We start from the raw sequence: 27,889 nt of genomic DNA, 5'->3' as shown, positions 1-27,889 counted from the left end.
TCCAGAAGCAGTTTGGCACGTGAGGGAGAGCTGCCTGGTGTTGGGAGGACTGGACCCTGCAGGGCTCCAGAGGCCTGCGTTCCGTTTGCCCTAATCTGCTAGTCTTTGTTGCAGGCTCCTAGGCCGTGGAGAGAGGGGCAGGCCTTGTCCTATACTGCCAGTCCTGTGGCTCTTGCCTGGTGAGGAGGAAAGTGAAGCTCCACTCCTGTTTTCGCCCTTGGGGATCTCAGGATAATTCTGGGCCTCACCTGCGTGTGTGTTGATTATTGAGGACCTCCCAAGAAGATTTGGGAGGAAAAGAGAATTGAGGTCAAATGTATGTTTGCCAAATTAAATATTTTAGTTTTTCATTACTGCAAGTTAGAATTACTTAGTTTCTTCTATAATAAAAGCATGATATAAATGTCCTATCTCTGTCTAGGACAATAAATACCTACTCAGTAGCTGTATCATGTTAGTCAAGTCACTAAATTCTCTGTGGCTCATTTCCTTCAACTAGAAGACTGAGATTGAGAGGGAAAATTTAGTGCAGTGTGCGCTGTCTGGAGATTCAGTGCCTGTTAGTTGTAATAATTACACATACTTTTGTTTTCATCAGTGTGAAAGTCTTCAATACATCATTGTTAGCCATGTATTATTAAATTAACCTAATTGGAGCAGAAGTGCAATCACAGTTAGTTTTCCACAGTGTGGACATATATGTGTAGAGAGGATTAAAATTAATTATATTGACTGGTCATAAAACTAGCTGTCATGATAATTAAAATTGTTGTGTAAACAACACATTCAGATGACAGTACGGACCACATTTGTCACCAACTTGTGTTCAAAGAAATGGCAGGCCCCCCAGAGATGATGCAGAATTAATTACCAATTATCATCTTATTTAATTAAGTAAAATAACATTTAATATATAGATGCTGGCCTTAGTCAATAAAATGCACTGTAGTTGTTTATAATTATCATTTTCACAATCTTAAAATTTATTTTCTTTGTTTAAAGAAAAGATTGTTGTTCATGTTAATCTTTTTGCCTTACAAAGGAGCTTACTTATACACCAAATCATTTGGAAGGCTATGATTACACTTAGTAATAGGCGCAGCAAGCCTAAGTTGCCTCTCAGAGTACAATGTTCTTAGCTGATGTTCCTTACCAGACATTTTTGAAAAGATTAAACTATTTAACCACTGTTTGTGAGGTTAGAGGTAGGCTGTTAGAATTTCTACTGGTTCTTATAATAGTAAATTCAAACAGGAAGATTGGAATGTCAGTTCCTTGAGATATTTAGGAAATGCAAATTCCACTAAGTTAGATTGGGATACCTGATTCCTACTACCATAGGTAAGAGTTCAGAGACAGCTCCCCCCTTTCCTTGTACCTTTATGCAAGTACACTTACCATGTGACAGTCTAGTGCCACGGTTCCCGAGGGGGGTGGCCTCGGGACCCCAATGCCATCATCACCTGGTAACTTGTCAGAAATACAGATCCTGCAGCCCCACTCCATACTGGGAGAACCAGAAACTTGGGGTGGGGCACTCAGAAACTTGGGTTTTAACAAGTGTTCCAGGTGGAGTATCATTGTTTTTTATATTTTTGGCTCTTAACCAATGTGATGGACATTGTAAGGAAGAACTGACAAACTAAAGAAAGTATTCATTATAGATAGGGTACTTACTGAAAAGTTAAACTTCACATCATATGATTAACACTAATTAGGTAAAAAGTTCCCTTTAGCTTTTTAATAGAAACACATAATGTGTTTGAAGCCATTAAATATAAAATCATATCTTACTGATCTCTGCAGTAGTATAGCTAATATCCCATTGACTTTATCTTTTCCTAATGATATTTTACCTATAAATCTTCAGGGAAGAGATTGAAGGTGTTAATTCTAAATTCCATTTATAGTCACTGAGATTAACCCAGCCTTAAACATTTGGTACTTTCCCCTTCCTTGGCCCCCCAGAGTCTAGGCCAGTCTGAACTATTTTATTTCCCTAAACTGCTAATGCTCCTTCTTCTCCTTTTGGTGAAAAAGATTCTGTTCCTTCAGCCTGGAAACACTTTCTCTCCCCATGTGTTGCCAGTGGGTTTCAGCCCCAGGAAAGTTCACTACAGATTCAGTGAGCCCGAGAAATGACGTTAGAACATTCTTGGGGTGAAAAGGTTTATGCCTGGCTTCATTCTCCCCGTGGTAGGCCGAGCCCTAGAATCGTATTCATCCTGCAGTCTGCAGGTCCGTAACCCACCTCTGTCTCTGACTCCACGCAGAGCGCTGGGCAGAGCTCTTTACATAGAGTGATAGAGCTGTCAGTCAGTCAGTAGCAGCTCATTGCCCAGGGTGTGGGAGCAGCAGCCCAGCAGCAGGCCTGTTACATCATCAGGTGGTTTCGGGTCGGGTGAGGATCCTGGCCACAGGAATGTCCATTTTCCCCACACCCCACTTTTCCCCTTGGCCTGTTTTTTCTTCAGGTTTCAGCTTAGATATTTCTTGAAGTAATGTTCCCTTAACTTTCTCTATGTCCCCACAAATCCTGTGCCTAACAGCAGGAGATATTTCTGGGCAGCTTTCCTCCCTGTCCTCTTACCCATATTTTCTTGTTTCCTTTATAGACATGTATTATTGTTACTGTTATTACATTTTTTTCCCAAGAAAAGGAAGCCATATTAAAATAGCATCAAGTTGTGTCCTAGTCTAGTAGACAGTAAGAACTGAATTTAAGGAAGTAACTTTCCATGGGAAATTCATTTTAGTGGTATCTGCAGAAGAACACTGTAGGGGTATCAGGTTCAGCCATCCTGCTAATTTAAACTTTGTAGTTTTACTATATGATTCTAAATTTTCCAGAGGGTAAAAGAGCTTGTCCAATGCAAGGCTGCTCTTCTAAATAAAAGAAATAGGAAACCACTCACCAGGTGTGCTTTAAGGGACCCTGGGAGTCTCCCTTCTTCCCACATCCATCTCACTCCCTTCTTGCCCCATCTGTAGGACTGGAGATGAAACCATTAAAAACATATTCTTTAGGTTAAGCATTTTCTTCCTGTGGTATTTTATGAAAGGTTAATGAGGGTCAATATATGTCAAATCTGCTCCTTTTTTTCAGTCAATTAGTTCATCGTCTTAATCTACTCTGCGAGATGGGGTTTCGAAGCAGAAAGCAATGCACATTAGGGACCTGAGGGAACCTGCAGACCAGCACCTAGGGAGAAATGGGAGAAGAGTGGATGTATACTAAATAGGTATAATTTCTCTCCATATTACTCTGTCCTGTGTTAGGTGAAAACCATTTAAAAATAATTAGATGAAAGAAATAGGCAACTGTGATGGCAGATTTCCAAATGAATAACAGAGGTTGTGCCTGTATAGGTTTTATTGTGAGGTGTATCTATTGCCAACTGAGTTAGATAGTCTTAAGCAAATTTGAAAACTAAATCTAAGATGACATCTGTTGTCTTCTCCAGCATCTCAAGTCTTTGCCTCTCTTTTGGCTTTTAATACATCCTGACAAAAAATATGTGTGATCCTGCTGACCTCTGGTCACCCACAGACTGCGTCACATTTTCATAGTTCTTACTCTCCTTGGCCTTTCTGTTCCTTTTTCACAATGGGAGACTCATTCTTCCATGGAACCTTCTTTCCTTTGCTTCCATGATGCAGCCCTTCCTGTGTCCTCCGTCTCCAGCCACTTCCTCTTTGACTCTTGACTCGGTCTCTCTTCAGTTCCCTCGTTGGGCGTTCACCAAAGCTCAGCATTGGCCTTTGCTCTTCTGTCATGTGCTCTTCTCTTTGATGATAGATGGGGTTTCCTACAACAACTTGGAACACTTACCTCTCAACATGCACTCAAATCTCTATCTCCATTTTTGTGTCTGTCCACCCCAGTCTCTCATCTGAACTTCTTTCTTGGGAATATCTCACCTCTTGGGCATTAAGTAAGACACAAAGCCCTGTGAATACTTACTTCAGGGTTTATGCCCATCATCCCTTTTTATCCATGCTCATTGGCACCAGCCTCTCTCAGGTACCAAGCCCCTCACAGCCAGATGATTGCTAACTGCCATTGCTTATTTAAATTGGTACTGTCAGCTAATCTTTTTTTAAAGAGTTGCCACCAAGTCAGCTTTTCTGAAATATCTAATTATTTTTCCAGTCATTTCCAGTTTTAACTCCTTTACAAAACCAAATTTTTTACCAGCTTCTCATCACTCAATGTCTCCTGAGCACTACTTCTTTAGAAATGATGGTATAATAATTTCATTGTTTAGTACTTAAATGACAATTTACTACCTTGTATTTAACTATTTTAGGGATTTGCTTGTATCCCCAATTAAATTTCAGGTACCATTTAATTAAACAACACATTGCATTTTTCTTTGCATGTTGTTGTATGGAGAACTGTAAAACTCAAATGTTTTGAATTTGTGTGTGTGTCTTCCACAAATTTCTAATTCAGTGGTTCTTAAACTTCAGTAACTCAATTAACTTCTCAAATTCCTTGTTAATTATATTATTTACCAGGCCCAAACCCCAGAGAATCTAAATTAGTATGAGTCTGAAAACTACACTTTGAGCAGTATTGCTGAGATGTTCTTTTCATGGTGTCCATTACTTTCCCCAATATCTGTATGTAGTACAACTAGAAAGTATATTTTAATAGCATTGTTATTACACATGGTTATATGTGTATATCTTTTTAAAAAACTTTACACCCATATAAGCTATAGTAGCACTATTCAAGCCTTGCCTTAGAGTATGCTACTACTCCCTAGCTGGGTGCTTTAGGAATGCCACAATGAATGAATTGCTTTCTGCCAGATTTAAACTGCTAGGAACTCAATCATGGTGTTTTAGATTCCTTTGTATATGTTCTTGTGCTATTAAAAAAAAAGTTGAGAACAACAGAGTAATCAACAAAGATAATGAGGAATATAATTAAACATTCTGCTTAGTTACATGAGAAGGTGAAACAGATTTTTAAAGAAGTATCACATTTTAAGGTTATAAAGGGTACATCTGTTTCATGTTTTAAAGCAAATATTAAACTCTGACTTGACAAATTAGAGATAGTTAAGACTCAAATTTATTATGTTCCCATTGAGATTAGTTTTTCTTTTTTTTTCTTGATAGAATGAAGTTTTTCCTTACTCTTTAAATGTAGGCTGTTTTTTTTTTTCCATTCTTATTTCCTCTTTTCTATGCCAAATTTTAGTTCAATGTAGCATCTGCTCTCTGTAGTTTGAAAAACAAAATTGAATTAGAATGTAGTAAAATCACTTACTAAAGAGAAACTGAGATAATACTTCAGGACCTGAAAACTTGCTAAAGATTTTTCTAGAATTTAAAATATGTTTCAAAGAAGTGTTTGTTGAAATAATACTGATTTATATATTATATAAGAATTATGTTGGCAACAAATAAGTAGGAGGCCCTTTCTCTTGCAAGTTTATCTAAACCAACTTAGCTGTTCATATTTTTCAAGTTCTTTTGATAAGTGTCATAGCAAGGTGAACTGAAATCTCATTCCAAGTTTTGCCCCACCTGCAAATCTTTATTAGCAAGCAGAAACAAAAAGTAATCATAGAACCTCTCTGAGGCAAGTAAATTCCCTACTTTATCTTTTAAACAACTCTGGCAAGCATTAAGTCAAGAAAATAACATTCTGATGATTGAGTCAGCTAATTTTGTAATCCCATTAGGCATCAGAATCTTCTACTCATTTGGGGGAAGGTGTTCAGTGCAGGAGCAAGACCTGAAGACTTTAATGACTTTAGGTGCAACTCAGAAGGTGTTAGGCCACTGGACTTGCCAGAGAATCCTCCTCCATGCATGCAAGGCTGAAGGAGTTTGTATGCTTTCTCACCAGTTATCTATTTTGAACACTATTTCCCCAGTAAAATTTTATCTCTTTTGTGCTCACAAGTGAACTGTCCATTGGAGATGCAGGTAAACACATTGGGTCCAGCTCCCTCTGGAGTTAAAATCCTGAACAAAGTCTTGACAAACTAGTCAACCACAGTCTAAGAGGTGATTCCTGGTCAGGTGCTTCAGATAGAAACTTGCATGCAGAAATACATACTGCAGTCTGTATCAATCTTTTTCAAGTTTCAGATCTGATCATGTAGTGGTGTGTTGAAAATGAATGGGACCAACATCTTTTGCTTGCCATTGTTTATAATGGGATGAGGTAGGAGTACATTGCATGTAGTAAATATTGTTTGTGAACCTTTTCTTTCAGTTATATATGTATATGACATCAGGTAATGATGTAAAATGTACATACTACTGTTGAATTTAGACAAAAAATGTTTGAAGTCAGCAGTTAGTGTTTTAAAATAAATTACAGATACTGTGCAACCATAAATTTAGTCAATCCTAGATTTATAATGGCATAGATTTTTACTGGCTTTTCGAGGGTCATTTTAGGAAATAAAAATCTAAGCTTTTCCCATATTTCTGAAGTTGTATTACTCTTATACAGAATTGTTAGAGCTAAGATAGTAACTGTGAAAGAAAAAGTTAACTGAATGATAGTAACTGAAAATGTTTGTTGAAAAGCAGATCTTAAGCCTGGCATTCTATCAACAGCAGACTGTCTTCTGGAGGTGTTAAAAACCACTGTTATGATAGCTCTTCATGTTAGCATGTCGACAGACTCCCTGAATCTTCAGAACAACAGTAGAGGGAGAAGATGTGATGTGATGTGATGATTACAGCAGTAATGACCCTAAGTGCCAGATTTAGCAGTATTTAAGTCATGCTGTTACTTTGCAAATGATACCTTAATATGGTTAGAATTCCCTTGGCAGTAAGGATGTTCCATTAAAGGCCTTAGCACCTGTTCTAGACTTCCTGATTTCCTTTCACAAATGCTACTTCTAATATGTGCCCATCATAACCCTTGAGCTTCACTGGCTGTGCCTGTGCAGCTGCTTCCCATGTGGAAAAGTGTTACCACTCCTTCGCCTTCTGTGCACTCTTTGTTATTGTTCTGTCTGCACAGTGATGGTTTGTCAGTGTGTGACTCATGGTCTCCTACCACATCTCCTGGAGGTCCATCCAGCATGGCCAGGCCTAGAGTAGAGGCGACTCGGGTTTTGAACTAGTACAGGGAAGTGCTTCATCAGAACCACCTGAAGTTGTGGGTATTGCTTGAGAATTTGTGTTGTGTTTTTGAAGGGGCTTTGAGGAGGTTATTCCCACTCGCATGCTGTGCATATGCTCTTGAGGAAGAAACCAAAACTGGTGTGTGAGCTCTGCGGTAGAAGAGACATGCCCCTTTCCCTTGACACTGTGGCTGGCCTTTGTGCCTGGTAGTAGTGTTGGACACAAAGTTAGGCACTGAATAAAACATTTGTTAAATGAATGAGTGAATCATTGATTTCAGTGACGTTTTCTTCCCTCGAGGTACCTGCTCAGCTGATTTGTATTGCCTGGTACCTCATGCAGTGGGGAAACTCCCTGTTCCTCCCTCTTGCTCAGGGATGCAGAATCCTGTGAACTTCTGCCTCACTTCTCACTTAAGAGGTTTCAAAATCAGCAGTCAGACTTGCATGGATGCTGATAAAATGCCCCTGAGGTAGGCTGCTGTGTCTTGGCATGTAAATATAAAAATAAACAAACTAACTTTTTAGGCATTTAGAAGGAAGCAGATGCTTAAAAAAAGAGAGTCCAAGAGATAGCATTTGAACAAGTAGCCCTCATCTACTACAGAATTTATTATTTTCCAGCCTGAATTATCATTATTGTTAGTTTCAATTGTCTGCTAAACGTAAGCTCATTGAGGACATGATCTATGTTCTATTCATATTTTTTATTACTCATTAATTTGATATTTGCTTATTAAAGAGATACAGTTCTGTAACAAGAATACCAGTGACATTCTCAATAAAACTTTTCCTTTGACTATGCAAGAAAATCAGTCTCCTTATAGAGAATTTGAATAGAAATAAAGATTGATAAAAACCAAGTGTGGGTTTCACTGTCCAGAAATGATCAATATCAACATGCTGATATCTTTCCAGTTCTTATCCTGTGTGTGTGTAATTTTTTAAAAATTAGGTACAATTAAGTTTGTATTTTGCTTTTATCACTGAGCATTTCCCCATATCATTAAAAAATCTTCAATGTCACTGTTCATGACTTAATATTATTCAACTCTGTAAGTATATTATAGTTTATTTAAACATTTTTCTATTTTTCAGTATTTGTTTCCATTTAAAGTACATAAATACAGGAATCTATTCATAATGTTACCTGTGTAGCATCTGATAATAGTGCATCGCACACTAATAGTGCATCACACACAGTAGGAGCCCAGTACTTGTTCAACGAAGGTTTAAGTGGATTAGATTTCCCAGAAGGAGCTCTGTAACTGCTGACTGAGGGACTGACTAGTCCTTGTTTCTGTAGTTTAAAGACAAATGACATTCACACTTGTAACTTCCAAGACATGTCTTTACAATATATGTTACCATCTATACCAGAACCACATGTAAAGAGTTAAGATGCTCATTAAATGTTGAATCATGGTGTATCGTTGATATGTAAACTTGAAGTTTAATTTAAATACTGCTTCTTCCACAAAGTCTTCTCCCAAAACTTCCCTTCTTTCTAGGAAAGGAGTGTTCTGTACATGTATACTTTTCTGCCTTTGTAGTTGAGCCCACAAAATCCCAGACTAGATATTGTCTAGTCAAGAACAAGTTAACTTGAGGAAGGAAGGAAGAACTGTTTTCAGGCATGTAAAAAGAAGGTCATGTGGACCAAGTAGAAGAGGTAGCATCCGCCCTCCTTTTGATCTCAAATGCGTAAAGGCACCGGTTAAAGGAAGCCAGATTTGAGTGTAGTATTAGGAAGAACTTCTCTGAAAGTTAAGACTCTTTCGTAGGAGCATGGTCTGTCTTATACCGTGTGAACTAATAGTGTTTGAGCATCTTAAGTGTATTGTTAAATAGGGTATTTATTAGCTTAGAGGTCAGCTAAATGATCTGACAATTTGTAAGTCTCACATCATTTAGACAAATGCAACAGAAAATATTTAAAATATGTTTGTGGTAGGCACAAACTTTTATGTAATTAGGTGATGACTGGTATCTATTACAATCTAGCATTACGTGGCTTAGGAAATGATTTTATACTTACCCAGAAGATGAATCTTAGCAGGAATAAAAGAAAGACACCAAGTTTGGTTTTTCCAAATACTGGCATGGTAGTTGAGTGAGAGAAATGCGATATAATGATGGTAGCAGGAGATTTGTTTACCAATGTTGACTAAAGACTGGGAGATTTGACAGTAAGTTAAAACATTAATGGTGTTCCCAGAAATAACTAAGTAGATGTTATGTGATAGTGAATGAATGAATGAATAATTTTTAAAATTTTATGTATATTCTAAATCAAGGGAGATAAGTAAACTTGCTACTTGATGTTGATCAGATCATATCAGAATAGTAGGTTCTTTAAGAGATGCTTTTTAAAAAAATAATTTTTCTTAGATACTTAAGAGGAACATTGAGAAAAAATACAGAAGAGGAGGGGCATCAGGTAAAATGGCTATTTTAAATAGCATGGGTGGGAGATTCTTCCTGAGAGATGACACTGACTGGTAGGGAGACAGTGGCTTACCAGAGCAGACGGGCCCCTCTGCTCTGCCACTATTCATCTGCAGCTCATGGTCACCAGTCCCGTTCTTGTTTAAAAGATCTTTTTTTGTGTTAAGGAATCACAACATTCAAAGTCAAAGCCTTTAGAGTCTCTGAAACTGTAGTTTTCATACTCCTCTATGTATGGAACAGTTTCATAGCTGGTGGTATAACTAAAGCCAGTTTATTCCAGTCCTAACACTGCAGATATCTTGGAGGTATAATACATTAGCAATGTGAAGTGAACTGCAGGTAATTTTAAAAAAAATCCTTAACTAGAATTGCTCACATTTTTGTTATCTTAATAATAAAAATACAAAAATAGAGCCATACTATTTTATTTCCTCTTCTCAATATGCATAACTTTTTTCAAGGTTTAATATGAGAACATATGTCTATTTCTGTCATAACTCTTGCTTTAATGGTTAACAATAGTTTATCTCTTGTCAGAATGACAGTTAATATATTGCCGACCTAGATAAGAGTTCTTGGTCTTCTTTTAGTTGTAACTGCTTTTAATTACTTTATAACAGACTAAAGCCATAATCTGTGTAAGGCTTGCATGGCCAGTATATTTATTCATTTCCAAATGAGTTACTATAAAAGGTACCAGATGCTTAAAACACATATCTTAAAGAGGAATATGGACTGTTACACTTGTGCAAGTCTATTTTAGGTTATTTTCACTAAGAAGTCTTTATTAGGTCACTTATGAATGTTATCAGTGAGAATAGGGTAATAAATTCCATATCCCTTCTTGAATCTTTTTTTTTTATTAACGTATCATTTATGTACAATCTCATGAAGGTTTCACATGAGCAACATTGTGATTACAACATTCACCCATATTATCAAGTCCCCCCCGTACCCCAATTCAGTCACTGTCCATCAGCTTAGTAAGATGCCACAGAGTCACTACTTGTCTTCTCTGTGCTACACGGTCTTCCCTGTGATCCACACACACACACACACACACATCATGTGTGCCAATCATAATACCCCTCTCCCTCCCTCCCCACCTTCCCTCCCCCACCCCTCCCCTTTGGTAACCCCTAGTCCCTTCTTGGAGTCTGTGAGTCTACTGCTGTTTTGTTCCTTCCGCTTTGCTTCATTGTTATACTCCACAAATGAGTGAAATCATTTGCTACTTGTCTTTCTCTGCCTGGCTTTTTTCACTGAGCATAATACCCTCTAGCTCCATCCATGTTGTTGCAAGTGGTAGGATTTGTTTTCTTTTTATGGCTGAATAATATTCCATTGTGTATATGTACCACCTCTTCTTTATCCATTCATCTATTATTGATGGACACTTAGGTTGCTTCATATCTTGGCTATTGTAAGTAATGTAGCAATAAACATAGGGGTACATGTCTCTTTTCAAATCAGGGATCCTGTTTTCTTTGGGTAAATTCCTAGGAGTGGAATTACCAGGTCAAATTGTATTTCTGTTTTTAGTTTTTTGAGGAACCTCCATATTGCTTTCCGCAAGGGTTGCACCAATCTACATTCCCACCAGCAGCGTAGGAGGGTTCCTCTTTCTCCGCATACTCACCAACATTTGTTGTGCCTTGTCTTTTGGATGTTGGCCATCCTAACTGGTGTGAGGTGATACCTCATTGTGGTTTTAATTTGCATTTCCCTGATAATGAGCAACCTTCTTGAATCTTAAGATCATTAGTACATAGTACCTGGTGCTTCATCTATAAGAAGAGTGGAGACCATGCTTTAACAGTGGAGTGCTGGAAACAGAATCCCACATCCTCCTTCAATTCATGATGCTAAGAGAGGCTCATCTTGCTTGGCTTAGTTACTGAGTCTGGGGGTTGACTTCTTCAGTTCAGAGTGCTGTGAATGAGAGGATGTTTTAAGAGTTATCCCTTCAAGTTTTTCTTCCCTAATTTGGAAAGATAAGTTCTGCTGATAATTTTATTTAATTCAACTTTACAGAAAATACAAAATTAAGTAAGATATTGATCTTTAAGGAGCTTCTTTTCTATCTTCAACCAGATAAGTCTAAGAAATAAAGCAAAGACTACATAATTTGTAGTCCAATATTAATGAAAAGATAGCAAAGACTTTCAGTTATCATATTAAGGTACAAGTGGTTTCCTGACTGCACTCATTTATCTACAATCAGGCAGAAAAGAAGCTGTCAGCTGAGACATCTCCTCTGCTAGAGGCTGACTAACCCTTCTCAGTGGGGAGCAAATATTAATGGACCTGAATACCTTTGGTTTTCCTGTGTTTGCCTTAACTGATACCGAATTTTATGACTTTTCTTCTAGAAAATAAAGAAAACTTAATCCTATTGTTTGGATTAATGAACATTCTTTTTACAATCTTGTGCAAATTGTATCATGAATGAAAATTCCTCTGCTGGAGGCTAAATATTTCATTTGAAAATGAAAAAGCAAATTGAGTTAATATTTTGTGTAAGAGGTTTGCAGTTAAACATTCTGTCAGTTTGATCTCAGCTGGGGCTGAGATACTCTGATAGCTAGGAGATGTTACAGTAATGGGGGAGTTTAGAGAACTATGACTGTTTGTATATAATTAATAAATATAGATAAAGCAATTTAAGTTTAGAGAAGGATGACTGAATTTTATGAATTAAGTTATTTGTATATAATTAATAAATGTAAGTAAGTTAAACCAATTTAATTTATAACTGGTAAAGTTTATTTTACCCATGATTTGGTAGATGTACTAAACCAAGTTATTTTTAAGTTGGTATCAACTTTCAGTGCCTGTTTACTTACAAACCTTCTAATAATAGCATCAATTCTTTAATAGTATGAATGAATAACTAACGTCAAAATAAACACTTGTTTCATTCTTTTCTACTTTGCCGTGTTTTTACCAATTGACTATGGAAAATATCAAATATGTGCAAAGCATGGGATTATTATAACAAAGCCTATTTTCCTATCACATTCGTCACCACATAGCCAGTAGTGCTTTAACTGTACACCTACCGACTCCTATCTCACCTCAGGTGTTAAAGCAAGTCCCAGGCGTCACATTATTTCCTTGTAAATATATCAGTATGTGTCTCTGTAACTAAGGACACTTTTTTTTCTTAGACTTAACTATCCTACAGTTAAAACAAAGGGGCTTTTTAGTCATAGACAGGAAGCAAAGAATACGGGGATCTAATCAGGTTCTGATGACTAAGTAGCTCTGGGTTCTTGGACAAGTCATTTAACTTTTCCTCTCTCCATGCATTCTTGTCTCTAAGAAGAAGAGATTCAAATAAGATAGTCTCTAAAGTCCCATCCATTTCTAAACTTTAATTCAAAAAACAAGACTTCCACTTTATGGTGTGGCATGTAAGGAGCTTGCAAGTTGTCAATCCATCCTAGCAAGTTAAAACCTGAGGAGACTGAAAATTAACGACACTCTGGAGATCTGTCAGAGAAGTGAGGTCACAGGGCAGACCACTGCCCCCAAAACAGGAGAGACAGGAGAATATGGAGAATCACAGCTTACTTAATGGGAACCAGTAGTGGGATAGGAAAACTTGACCTATGATTGATGAATGGCCAGAGAGTCAGATGGACAAGTCTGAGAGCTACCATACTCTAGGAGTCCCAGTCATGGGGACCCACGTATTTTTGTAGTGTTACCTCCAGGCGCTCAACTAGGTTCTCACAATGAACCCCTCATGCTTGTGGGAAGAATCATTTTGAAATACACCAGAGTATTCTCAGAATGAACCCCTCAGGGAGAGGGGGTAAGAACCATTTTGAAATACACCAGAGTATTCTGTTTTATAACCAGGGCTGCCCTCAAGGTATTTTACCAGCACCCAAACTGGCACTTATCAAAGCCTAACCGACCCGGGAGAAGAGAATTCCCTAACTGCAGCCCACTCTAGCGATCCTATTCCACTTCAGTTGGAGGTTAAAAACTGAGAAGCCCTTAAAAAAGTTCACCATTCAGAGGGAAAGGCTCACTGAAGGATTGAGACCTAGTCATAGGGCTGGAATGCTTCCGCTCTTGCTGTACCTTACCACTGCATTACGCAAGCCTTGTTGAAGTAGTTCCTTTTACACAGTGTATCTCATGCCTTATGAAGAAAAAACCAGAAGGGATACTACAAGGCAAAAAACACAGGTTAAAGAGGCAGAGCACACACCAAAACAGACTCCAGTATGTCAGGGATGGTAGAATTATCAGACTAGGAATTTAAAACAAACTGTGAATAAAATGCTATGGCTTTAATGGCTAAAATAGGATGCAAGAACAGATGGGCAATGTAAGTTGAGAGATGGATTTTCTAAGAAAGAATCAAAAGGAAATACTAGAGATAAAAAACGTAGTAACATGCACTAGAGGGAGTAAGAATTTAATAATATGTATAACTGTTGAAGCACTGTGCTGTACATTTGAAACCAGTATAAGATTGTATATCAATAATACTTCAATAGAAAAAAAACAGGGTAACAGAATTGAAGAATGCTGAGTGGGCTGGGCTCATTAGTAGACTGGATATGGTTTAGGAAAGAATCTCTGAGCTTGAAGATATGTCAAGAAAAACTTCCAAGAAGAGAAAACAAAGAGTAACAAACACTGAAAAAAACAGAAAAAAATATTAAGGAACTGTGGAACAACTACAAAAAGTATAGCATTCATATAGTGGAAATACCAGAAGGAGAAGAATGAGAGGAAAGAGCAGAAGAAATATTTGAAGAAGTAATAACTGAGAATTTCCCCCAAATTAATGACAGACACCAAACTACAGATCTAGGAAGCTTAGAGAATACTAGGTAGGATAAATACACCCGACAAGTCGATACCTAGGCATATTATCTTCAAGTTTCATACCAGATTTTCATGGGATAACTTGTTCAGGCTATTGACTTCCAAATATATGGATGTATTGTGTGTGTATGTCCAACTCTGTTGTCTCCCCCAAGCCCCAAACCCATCTGTGTAACTGTCTGCTTGACATTTTTATTTGGATATCTTACAAACATCTCAGATTTTGCATTTTGAAGGAAAGCAATTGATTTTGCTCTCCAAACTTCTTTGCAACCCTCTCCCCTGCCCCCAATCTTCTCCCAACTCAAAATGGCACACCATTCACCCAGTAGCTCATGCCAGAACTGTAGAAATCAATTGTTACCTCTCATTCATCCCCCTATGCCATGCACCACTGAGTCCTATCCATTGCACCTACAAAATAAATCACCAGTTTATCTCATCTCCACAGCATCCTGTTTTCCTTGCTAGCATTCTTGCCCACCCCCAGTCCAGTCTCTATAGAGTGACCTAAGTGATCTTAATAAAATATGAGATTTTTACCCTTCTTTGACTTCCCAGAATGCTTGGAATAAAAATCTAATTCTAAGTTCCTTACCATGCCCTCAAAGACCCTACATGACCTGGCCTCATCTTCCTCATCAGCCTTTATATTCACACTCTTCTTACTCAATTTGAGAACCTCTTTAAGATCCTCAAAACAAATTTTCCCCATGCTAGGGACCTTGCACATTTGGATTCCCTCCCAGCTCCTGCAGGGCTCCTTCTCATTCTGTAGGTCTTAGCTTAAATATCACTGTGAAGTGAGGCTTTTCTTTACCACCACATAGCTAAAATAGCTCCCTTTCTCCCTATTTGTTACCTTTATAATTTTTATAACCTCTAAGTGCTACTCTTGCTTGATCTGTTTTTGTGATTCTTGTCTGCTGCCATGCTAGAGTGTAAGCCCCATGAGGGTAGGGGCTGTCTACCTTGCTATTATATCTCCAGGTCTGTCTCTGCTTATACTTGACACTCCAAACATATTTGATGGGGGTTAGGAGGGAAAGCAGACATGAGGTGAGCAGTGAGGTTGAAAGACATGGCTAAGCAGAGGAATAGAGACCGTGGAAGAAAGAAATGGAGAAGGGGAAATAATCTAGACAGGAATGTGATATGAACAAATGTAGAAAAATGATTGTAGTCGTCATTTGCAATTGACCTGACATCCACTGCACCCAAGAATTAGTCCAAGCCATTCGTAATAATCATATTTGCCTCGTGTGTGTTGACCTGAGCAGTGAGACATGACAGAAAGCTGGCAGAGTGGGGTCTGGAGATGTTTTCCTTGCTCTGTTAAAGAGAATACAGGAACTGATGCTCTCTCCTCCTCCTCTGGAGGTGGTCCTGCCTAGATACAGGATTGGAGCTCCTGGAACCGTCTCACTACCAGCTGGAAGATGAAGCCCTCACAAAGAAGGAAGGTACCTGGAGATGTGGGGGTGGAGCAGGAGCCAATGTGTTCTGCACTCCTGAGTCTGTTCTCTTGGATTCATTCTAAGTAACAGAAAGGTCCTCTTTACTTATTTCAGTTTCATTTAGAGGTTCTGATGAATGGTGAGAATCTACCTAGATGAAGGAGTGCATTCATATTGGATAGCAGTAGGAATTCATTATGGAAAGTTTTGGTTTTTAGAATCATGGCCCATAAATGATGGGATGTGATAGTGCTTAAGAACATGGAATCTAGGTACAGACTGCCTGAGCTCTAATCTTATTTCCACCAGTTTGCAGCTGTGTTAACCTTTCTCTGCCTTGTTCCTCATGTGTTAAGCACTGATGGTAATAATACCTATCTCATAGGATTGTTAGGAGGGTTAAGTGAGTTCATCCATGTCTTAGAATAATGCTTGGCCCAGATTAAGCAATATGTTAACTGTTACTCTTAGTGATGGTGATGTTTATTTTATAGTTAGTAGTTCACAAGCTTCTGTGCATGTAAGAACCTAGTAGGAAGTTTGTGAAATGCTGGATACCATTGCCAGAGCATTTTACTGAGTGGCTGTCGGTCTGGTCAGTGCATCTGGATGCCTGGTTGAGTGAGTGTGCTGCAGGTGGCCCACAGACCTTGCTTTGAGAAACTGCAGAAGGTCACTGTGTCAGTGGGGCCTTAATAGCAGTGGGGTGAGATGAGACAAGTGGTTTGTTAGGAAAATTAACCTGTTTGGCAGCTTTACAGGAAATTTGAGGCTGAAGAATACAAATGAAAAGGTTTTGAGATGGTTGCTTGAGATCTGACAAAGGAAATGTTGTCAGGCCTTGATATAAAAAACTACTCTGAGATTTTGAGTTTATATGACTCAAAGAATGATGGTACCACCGAAAGGACAAGAAAATGTGAGAAAGGTCAGTCGGTTTGCTGAGGATTTGTTTTGTTTAATGTGATAGAGGGCCACGCAGGGCCATGCCAAGTGGGCTGATGAAAGGTGCTGACCTGAAGGTTTCTCTGGGTGGAGAGCCGGAGAAGCAGCAGGCTGCCTGACAGTGGTTGCCACCCACCGCCCTTTAACCTGCTCCGCTGAACTCAAGCATCAAGAATCCTCCATTGACAGTTTCTTAGATACTGACATTGGGATTGCATTGCTTGAAATTCTATATCACACTATGATTATTTTTTTATGTTCCCTGAATTTGTGATAACTTTTCAATAGTTTGCAGTTTTCTTGTTTTTCCTTTTACTATTTATTGAAGATTCTAACTAAAGACTTTTAATTCTGTTACCTTTACTAAGAACCTGCTGCATGCACTATACCAGAGTCTTCACATACCTTATGCATAATCCTCACAACAGCCTTTCAAGGTTAAGCATACTTGTTTGGTATATAAGAAAAATAAGGCTCAAAGAGGTTAAATTACTCACCTAAAGTTATGGCTAAGCTGGAATTCAAAGTGAGGTCTATCTTTGAAGTCCCTGCTCTTACTAGGTTGCCACTCATGTATTCAGTCGTGTAATGAACATAGATTGTGCTTGGATATTGTCAACGGTCCTTTGACATCTATGAAGGGACTTACAATTAAGATACTATCATTCTCCTTTTTTCATGTGCATGTAGCCGGTAGATGTTATCAATAAGTAGCCAAGAACAAGTGGATCCTGAGGTGCCTATTTTATCTTTTAATGAAGGAAAGTTATCATCATTTGAAAGTTTAGCTTTTACATCCATATATCATGTTCTTACATTAAATCCATTCATTCCATTTTAGTAAATGATGTACTTTTTTGACAAGATTACTGCTTGTATTTCTCCTCCTTGTATTTTTGCCCTCATAAATAAATTACCATAAAATAAACCTTTTCTTTGTGTAAGGATGGAAAAGCAAAATCTGGTTATTAAAACTAAAAAAAAAATTGCCTTAATGGCTGAAAAGGAATCTAATTTCTTTGGGGATGGGAAGAAAAAAATCCTGAATATACAGTTTATGAATTGTTCAGTAAATTTCTGGCTGAATTTCAAGTATTCAGAAGATTTTTAATATGTTAGCCAATTTTTTTTGTATCATTATAAGAATTGAATGTATTGTTTCAACATTATGGGAAAGATGTTTAATAGAACCTGTGAACTAGTTGGAAAGTTTTACATGCTAATAGAGTATTAATATATGGCTAGGAACTTGTGAGGCATTGAAAAAGCAATTTGAGAACACTGTCCACTCTGTTACAGCATTAATGGAATTGGGTTTCCTTCAAAATTGTTTGAAAGAAAGTAATCTATAAAAATATGATTATTTTTTGTTACACCTATCAGCAACAATGGATATATGAACAAAAAGAGTGACATACTGTTTGCCTGGCTTTCTAGAAACTCATCTCACTGTCAGTTGCCACTCTCTTGTTGAGCAGAGACAAAGAATATGTATGTTAGTGGAATGCTGATACTTACATATGGCTCTAAAAACTAATTTTGTTAATATAATCAACCTCTTAAGCTGCACGTTCAATGGTAGTGTATATTCACCTTGGAGACAATGGTAAGGTTTAACATGAGTTTCACAGCAGTTCGCTTCCTTGTCGTTCATCAGCCACTTCTCACCTCCCGTCCAGTCTTTCAACTCACTCTGTGTTGCTATTAGGTTTCTGGAAAGTAGGGCATGTGAGTATGTAAGTATATAACAGAAGGAAGGAGAAAGTAATCAGTTTGTATAATGTTTTTTAGGTTTTTTAAAGCTATGGAAACCTTTGTTTAAACAAAGCTTGATCCCACACTCTAGAACATGTAAAAACTGGGCTCTTCTATTGGGAGCAGGAATATAAAGCTGAACCCTCTTCACAGTATATCCCTTGCTCCTCTAAGTAAGGGGTAAGAGAACTAGGTGGAGTCTTTCGGAAGTTACAGGACACCCTTTGAAAATCATTCCTCTGCACTGATTCTTGCTTTATTGTAGTATATGGAGTGAGTCCTCTGTGGAGGAATATGAATTTTTACTGTTTAAGAGGAAATCAGCAAATTTTGTTTTTGAGCTCAGTATGTGCCAGGTATTAGATATTGTAACTTAATAGATTAAAAAATAACCAAACCAGTATTAATTTATTTATTCATGTTATTTTCCTGTTAAAATCAATGCCCCTCTTCTGAATAAGAGATATAGTCTCCAATTTTTGTTACTCTTGGGAAATGGCATGAGTCCAGTATAGTATACTTACTATAAAAAGATTGTAATCATTAAAAATTCTCTGATTTCTCTTTCTATAGTATACTTACTATATAAAGATTGTAATCATTAAAAATTCTCTGGTTTCTCTTGGCTGTGTTGTTTTTTTCCCTGACCCACTGCCCCTCACATACTTACATTTCCTACATTTCAAATACCTAACAGCAACACAGAGTGAGTGAAAGACTGGATGGGAAGTGAGAGGGGGCTGAGGGAAGACAAGGAAAAGATGACACTGCTGTTAATATTTTTGTCTGTCTCTTAAATGTATGAGTTGCACAGTGGAGTTTACAGATTTATCATCACTTCTGACATATCTTTGGCTCTCCTTGTAAATACAAAATAGAGCTTTGAAGTTAGAAAAAATAGTATAAACAAATTTTTAGTCTCTGAAAACCACTTTATTTGCATTAACCACTGTATACAGAAAAACCTTCCCGTTCTCAGGTAGTTACTAAGCCCTGCCAGCTGGAGGTTACAGGCCTAAGTTTAGTTTGTTTTATTATCCTAAATGATGACATTATGGAAATGCAGTTCTGTGACACTTAGTGAAAAGAAAGCCTTAAGATTTAGGGATTAAAAAAATTAACTCAAAATATTTTCAGTAGGAATGTGGCCAAGTTGGCCCACATACTGTAATAGTAATCAGAAGATTATGATGTACAATTACTAAGTAAGTTCATACAAACAATTCATGTAAATCCACCTTTAAATCTAATAACTTAATTGAAAAGGATGTAGGTAAACTCTGCTAATTATGATCACATGACATTGTACAACTTTCAATCCAGAAGACTTGGATAAAATGTTCTGTAGCTTTTAATCAGCTTTTTAATAATTTCTGTAAAATATTCCCTATGTTTTATCAAATAGAGTAATTATATCACAAGCAATTTCAAATTCCAATATGGTATATATGGAGAAAAAAAGCAAGAGTCATTGCCTTTCTTAATTCTGATTGCCCTAATTTAGGATAAATAGTTCCTTCCTAATTAATTAATTAGTGTTTTAAGATTGTAGGCAGAAAGGTGCCATAAAGTGCAAATTACTGTTTATTTGAATAAACACTCTTCATGTTTAATAACTATAAAGGCTAACTAAAAGGAAAAGCCAAAATTATAACAAATAGTACCAGCATTTAAAAGCAAATTTCTAAAAATTATTATTACATTAACCAGATTTTTTTTATGTCTGGTGAGGTGATTTTTAAATGTTTTAAATATTTAGAAGGCCTGTATTACATAATTACACTTATCAATGTACCATTTATACCTTTTTGTTGATAAATTGCTACTATAAATCTCTCCACAACTCTGATGTTCTCTTTTTCTCTTTATTTTCCCAATAAGTTTAGTGCTTGAGATAATACCTCCTATTATAATTCTATCCTAATTTAGTAGGATTGCTTATTACTATGCAGATGTATTCACATAGGAATTCATTTCCAGAGAATGATAACAAACAGACTTCTTTTCTGCTATTCTTCCCTTGTTGTTCTGTCTTGCCAATGGGTTTCAACCCCAGGCAAGTTCACTATGGATTCAGTGAGACTGAGGAATGACAATGGAATGTTCTTGGGGTAAAAGGGTTTATTACCCACTTGTTCTCCCAGCAATGATACGTCGAGCCCTAGAATTACATCTGCATCCCGCAGTCTGCAGGTCTGTAATCCTCCATCTCTACCTCTGCCCAGAGCACTGGGCAGTAGCCTAGCAACAGGCCAGTTACATCATCAAGTAGTTTAGGCTCAGGTGATGATCCTGGCCATAGGAACTTCAATTTTCCCCTCAAGTTCATAATGAAATTAATAAACCTTATGGGCAGTCATATAATAGACACCAGTATCTTGATAGATTCTTGATTATGATGCAACTGAAAGTAATAAACACTACATGAAAATGTTTAGCTTTCACATCCATTTATCAATCATATTCTCACATGAGACATTAAATCCATGTATGCCATTTTAGTACATGATGTACATTTTGGTTCAGATTATTCCTCATTTCAGAAAAGCTTTTGATGCCTTTAATAAGCACTCTATTAGTGTGTGTGATAAGATGTTGATGGAAACAAAAAATAAGACTCTATGGTAGAAGACTGTACCCATGTGTTTATTCATTCAACAAATAGTGAATGTCATTTTCTATATGCGAGGCAGTATTCCAGGGACCTGCAGAGTACCATACAAAATCTTGTTCTCACGAGTGTAATTTCCCCCCAGCTAAATTGCTATGTTATCATCAATTTATTTCCCCGTAAAGAACTAGACTAGCTTTTTGATAGTAAACAAAAACACCATGAGTATGTATCTTAAAAAGAGAAAAACACTGTGAAAGTCAGATGATTGAATCTTATAGTACGTAAAGCTGAAGTCCTGTTTTATGTGTGATTTTTAGATAGCGTTCTCAACATATTTAATGAACTGTTTTAATGCAGTTGAAATTTCTGGAGAATTGTCAACAGTAAAAGTATGATTTTTGAGTATTGTTTGGCACTATAAATTGTTTAAAACTTTTTTAAAAATTGATGCAGACTTATATAGGCTAATGATGTTTTATTGACTAGAATTAACCACAATAGTGGTATATGAATGTTGAAAATACCTTGCAATATTAAGGAATCAAGAAAATGACTTATCTTTATGGCTTTTAAAAAACATTTTTAAACACTGAGCAAAGTTATGTGTTTGTTTAATTCTCCCAAACTATTCAGCCTAAGGGAAAGATAGATTTAGACTTAACAGAATGGGAGTAAATGAAAAATCTAACCCATCAGGGTTCTCCTTTTATAAATTTATATCCCTTAAAAAAAGTTAATTATAGAAGTACATCATCTTGTTTTTTGTCCAAGATGTAAAATATGGGAATACACATAGACTAGAATGGTAATTTAGTAAGCTACCTATTTATAAGTATAAAAGAGAGATTTCCTTTTTCTCTAATTTGCATTTAAGATAAATCCTCAATGTTATATTTAACTATAGCATAGTTAAAACCATTCTCTTTGAGCATACAAACATAAAGATTTCCAGTAGTTGCAGCTAATATGCACTGTCTGAAGTTAATAGATTGGACAGACTACTGCTGCTGTTAGAGTAAAAGTTAATGCTTCGGAGATGAGCTAATACACTTAACTATAGTGTATGAGCAGTGGGTGTTCTGCTTATTTTATTACAGGCTTTACACTGTGCAATTTTCTTACAACATGTTAACAGTAATCTACTTTTAAGTTCATGCTTAAATATTTATTAACTGTGGTACATAGCCAAGAAGCTATGTTTAAAAAATACACTAAAAAAATCTCAATATAGCATTTACTTGCTTGCTGCATAACTTTATTTTAAACCTTATGACAATACAAATTCTGAAGAGAATAAAGTTCACATCCCCAAAATGAGACAATTATGCTTCAGTGCTACTAAACTAGCCAAAATCTAAAGTAAAAAACCTTAGTACAAAAAAGATACTCCAAAATGATCACCCCACCTGTGTCCAAAAGTTTCTCTACTATTTGTGTGTCTCATTCTCCCCTCTTCTTTATAGTTCTAAAGTTTCATTTTAATATGAGTATATATATATAAGATATATACTTTATAGTTTTCTTCCTCTCCAAACACATAAATACACAAACTTGAGTAAAATTTTGTAGTTACATAAAAATTGAAAGGCATAAAGATATACTACTGAATTCAGGAAACATGGGTACATTGGGGTTTGTGTTTAAACAAGCTTGAGATGTGATAAAGAAGAAAAATCTGGGAAAAAAAATTCTGCCACAATATTAGCTTCATTTTTCCCTGTATCTCTTATCTGGAGCAACCAGTTTTTTCATTTGTTTAAAAGTTAAGTATTTGCACACAGAATATTAGCTTATTAAGAGGCTTTTTATCAGCATAAATTACTATATTATTTGTATATCAAGAGTCACACAATCAAAGCACAGTGGAACCTACTCTTCAGTATCTTGAAAGCAGTGTTGGATTCATGTGTACTTTCATTATTTGCCAAAAGCTCTTGTAAATTCTTGCAGTTTATGTGATAGCTAGAATTGAAATATTATTTCTAATAAAGAAGCCACATTGCTTTTTAAACAAATCTGGCCAGTCTGCCATTTATGCCCCCACCTATAGTTTTAAACTCAATTATTATTAATGTTAACTTTTACAGATTTTACCTCAGTGAAAAGAGTTGTGGTGATACAGAGTTGGCGGCAGGATGGGGATGCTATTTAGAATAAACCGTGAGTCTAGCACTGCACTGCTAGGCGGCGTTTGAGATAACAGCGGCTAGACGCAGTGCTCACAGTAACCTGTGAGCTCCATGTCCTCAATCCTGTTTCACAGGATAAAAGTTTGGAGATACAAGTTAAGTGACTTGGCCTGAGGCCTGAGTCACAAGTCCAGTAAGTGGCTGTTCTGATCACCTCTTCACCCCTTTGATGAGGGAAGGATTCTGCCGTGGGCTGTGGGAATGGCTGAATACACAACACCCAAGGCTTGTCAGATGTGAGTGACAGCTGTTCATTAGTCACATATACGCACAACTCCAGGGAGGAAGGCACCACTCCATGCAGGGTCAGTGGGAGCTACATTTGTGAATAGAGTGACCAGCCAGAGGTTCTGGGAGGTGGTAAGAGAAGGGGGTCTCCCCGGTTCCCACAGAAGGATGTGGCTGGCTTGTTTGAATAATTCTGCAAGCTGGCAGAGGACTGAAACCTGCTGCTGGGGGATGAGCAGGATCTGCTCCTAAGCCCATAGATAGGAGGGTTAGGGCCCTTATCCACATGAGGAGAGCAGAAAGGGCAGCCTGCAGTCAGGCTACTCAAGGCCTTCCTGGTTTACCAGATGTCAGGGTGCCACGTACTGTTGAACCTCCATTTTAGTCTTCCTCCACAGTGGGAAGCCAGGGGTTCCAGTAGCAGCCCCTCTGGCCGCAGTGCCCACATCCATGCCATTGTCCCTGGCGTCTCCTTCCTTGCTGGGACCACATGTTAGCATTTTATTAGTGACTCAGTCCTTTCTTTCTCTGTACATTTCTTGACCTTGTTTTCTTATGAATTCATGCACTGTAGTGTTTGTTGTATTCTCATTTGAGAAAGAATTTGAGAACTTGTTCTCCTTTTAAAGGAAATCTGAATATAAGTCCTAATTATTTCTTGATTTAGAGTTTTCTTCCTCACAGAGAAAAAGTTTCCTTCCAATAATTCTACTTTCCCTTCTGAAAACAAAATCTTGGTTCCCCATATTCCACGTTGTTGTTAGAACTTTCTTACTCTCCCTCCACAGCCGAATGGTGGACATACCACGAGTCTTAAATGTCCCCCATCTCCAGTTGCACCTCCTACATTAGACCCTTTCAGCCACTCCTGCAGGCAGTGACCCCTCCCCACCCTTCATCTCAGGAAATTCTTCCCGGGGCACTTTGCACTGTTCTGTGGGCTGGTTGCAGCAAGAGATATTGAAAAGCATAGAGATGGTTTCTGCCACTGGGACTCTAACTGTGGAAAGCAAGGAATAAGGATTATACAGTGTAAAGATAAATCAGTACACAGAACTCCTCACCCAGGCCCACGAGGCTGCTGGGAGCTGCGCTCTGCCTACCTATGCAGCCTCGCCTGCTGCTCTTCTCTTTCGTACTTGGCTCCGGCCACACTGGTCTTCTTTCTCTTCCCTTCCGCCTGGCTTGGAACACACGTTCTTACTCCGACTCACCATCTTTCAGGTCTCTTCCCAAGTGCTGTAAGTAAGGAGAATGCTTACTTGACCATGCTACCCAAAGCTGACCCTTTTGACTGTTCCATGCAGACTGGTTCCCAGGTCAGCCTCTGACAACCTGAGTGATTTTCCCAAGATACTTGATTTCTCTGTGCCACCATGTACTAATCTGTAAAGTGGGGATATTTTTAATAGATTAGATGGCTGGGAGAGTTAAATGCCTTAGTACATGTAAAGTGCTAATTACGATGGTAAGAGTCCCTGACATAGAGTGTAAACACTCAGTAAATAACAGCTTCCAAGCACCCTCATCACCATTAAGGGTAAAAGAAGTAGTGTAGATCAAAGTGGTGTATGAGTTCAGAAAGGGGGGACATCCTTGAGGCCCTGAATCACCACAAAAATCTGTCTGCGAGGGCAGAGCTGAGCAGCATTGTCTCCATAGACAGTCCAGATTGTTCCCTCAGCCAAGCACACGGCCCTCCTCCTTCTTTGGACTTCGATGGCCCTTTTGGTTCTTTTCCCATGATACTGACCTTGATCTTCCAATATCACAACTGTGTGTGTATTCTTACAGAGGGCCATCTCGGCATCTTAGCAGCATTGTGCCCTGTACACCGGACAGGTGACCACTTACTTGATCACTGTAAGGAAAACTCGGATGCCATGAAATCAACACATTTAGAAATTGGTAGCATGGCCAGTGGATGTAGTATGAGCATAGTGACTCCAAAGATCAGTTACGGGAAATGGTCCATTTGGAGCAGTGGGAGACAGACTATTTCTGGGGTCTTAAGCTGGTTGTAGAGTCAGTTTAATTTAACAGAAATCTGAAGAGCATCATTTCATGCCAGTCTCTTGGCTAAGATTGTGGGAGCACAAACATGAAGTGGTAGAGGTTTCCCTTAAAGCATTTTTAAATTGCTTCTCATGGGACCTCAATGAGTGGAGAAAAGCAGGAAAGGTGTTCTAGGCAAGCTTCAGAAGGAACACAGGTAGAAGCACAGAGTTGGCAAGGTTCAGGAATTCAGGCAATTAGAAAAAAGGTTTCCTCATTCTAGAGCAAGAGGAAGTAAGATTGAAGTGAGGGGCTCCAAATTATGGAGGATTTAGAGTACCAGAACTAGAACATAGGCTTTATTATTTTGTAGACATACTCTAATGTAGACATTTAGGAACTTGTGGAAGGTTTGAGTAAAAGATTGGAAGAGGTAATACTCAAAAGTAGATAATACATTTCTATCTCTGGTATTACAAAGTCCTTGAATCTAAGTTTGGAAAAGTTTGAAATAAAAGGGACAAATCTCAACTTAATGTGTCAGGTTCTTTTAGTAGTTGTACAGTTTTGATCTTTTATTAGTTGGTACTAAGTAAATTTTATAGCATGGTGATGGGCAGTTGGTGGGAAGCAGCCATCAGCTCTTAGTCGTGTACTGTTTACTTGAGTAATATTTAAAGCATTAAAATTTTCCTTTTCATTATTTTATGCATTATGAACTTGATATATTTTTGAAATATTTATGAAGTTAGATATAGCGCATGTGGCCCATCCCACAACTAAATGAAAAAGAGAAACTTAACAGTTTATCAATTGAAGTATTTGGTTTCAGTTTTGCTCAGATTGAAACCATTAAAAGAATCAGAATGACTAGAAGCTGATGATTCTCAGATTTACCACCGCAGCTATAAATTTTCTAACAACCACATCTCAGTGTTCTTGTAAGGTTTGTAGCTTCTTTGCAAGGAGGTTTGAATACTCACCACATCACATGATGGTTAACTATTCTTGTCATCACGTTAAGGAAAATATAAATATTATTTGATTTGTCGCCAAAAATTGAGTGTCAAATTATTTTCTTCAAAAAGGAAATCTGAGTAGAGTACAAGATTTGGAATAGGAACTCAGTAAAACTTATAAATACGTTGATAAAAAAAATATTTTCTTTCTTGACATTTTGATGTTTTGCTTATGATATGATTTTTTTTTAATCTGTTATTTTTATAAGATACTTCCATGGATAGCATGAGAATCTGTTCCCTCATGTATACTGCAGAAGGAAGCCATGTGACTTAATTCCTTACTAATTGGTCACCACACATTGTTCCTTGGCAGATGCCAGGAATCCAGGGACTAAAGGGATACAGAGTATATGCCTCAGCACCTGTGCCAGGAGACACTGCCAGACCCAGAGGCACCCCTCTTCCAAGTCTGAACCCCTGGTATTATGCTAGGGATTGTCATGGATAAATGTTTGGATTAAGGTAAATCTGGGAAATTAGAATTTTACATGAGCCCTCGTGCTGGCCAGCTGTCCAAAGAAAGCCTCTAACACCCCAGAGAGGGAATCTCAGGGGATCTGGAATGAATTATACTCAATCTTACAATGAACGTTCTCAAGCCTGTCCTCTTAGCATCTGTCTCCACTCTCCCTTCAAGCACTTTGGAACCCCTATCGTATGATACCACCTTTTGAAAATTGAAAGATATGCTTTTAATTTAATGTGTCTTCATGGATTAACACGTTCAGACAAAATGTACTGTATTGCCCAACAGTTCCATAATCCAGATGTGTAACTCAAGTCCCATAGCTCTCTCAATGATTGACTCAGTTTGTGTTTAACCTGCACAGTCTAAGACATCCATGGGCTTGATGCCTACCTGATATCAGTAGTTTATCTAAATAAGCTGCCAGTTGGACCAGAAAAGTTCTAGGCATCCTTATTTTTTTTTAATAAACAGCTAGTAAGATATAAAATAATGACCTGCCTTATCTCCATATTAGCATTTGCAACTCAAAGTATAAAACGACCAAGGTTCATACTGTACGAGCAGAAATATTTTGGCATCAAAAAAGAAAACTGTAGTTTCTTAGGTATTGTTAGTGTGTCAAGATGCTATTCTTAGGGACTTAATATATGTTACCCCATTAAATGAGAATATTTGTGTTATTTATAATTTTAAAAAAAAGAACAAGTACTCTGTACTTCTTGATAGAAAGGAAGTGGTCACGGATCATGCCAGCCAGACAAATCTGTCAGAGCTTTGAAATACAGAGCTGTAGATACTGAGATAAAG

General features: G+C 37.6%; 1 protein-coding gene and 1 pseudogene across 2 annotated transcripts in view; one reads left to right on the top strand and one right to left on the bottom strand.

The window, feature by feature from the left end:
• The window catches only part of LOC118912733 (elongation factor 1-alpha 1-like), a 52,896-nt pseudogene extending 49,119 nt beyond the window's left edge, over positions 1-3,777 (bottom strand).
• The window catches only part of UBE2E2 (ubiquitin conjugating enzyme E2 E2), a 341,224-nt gene that overhangs the window by 174,109 nt on the left and 139,226 nt on the right, over positions 1-27,889 (top strand). The gene's annotated exons all lie outside the window — the stretch shown is intronic.

Source organism: Manis pentadactyla, chromosome 14 (genome assembly GCF_030020395.1).
Source record: "Manis pentadactyla isolate mManPen7 chromosome 14, mManPen7.hap1, whole genome shotgun sequence".
Classification (NCBI taxonomy): Eukaryota; Metazoa; Chordata; class Mammalia; order Pholidota; family Manidae; genus Manis; species Manis pentadactyla.
Note: the sequence above shows the minus strand (reverse complement) of the source record. Positions and strands in the feature narration are given on the sequence as shown.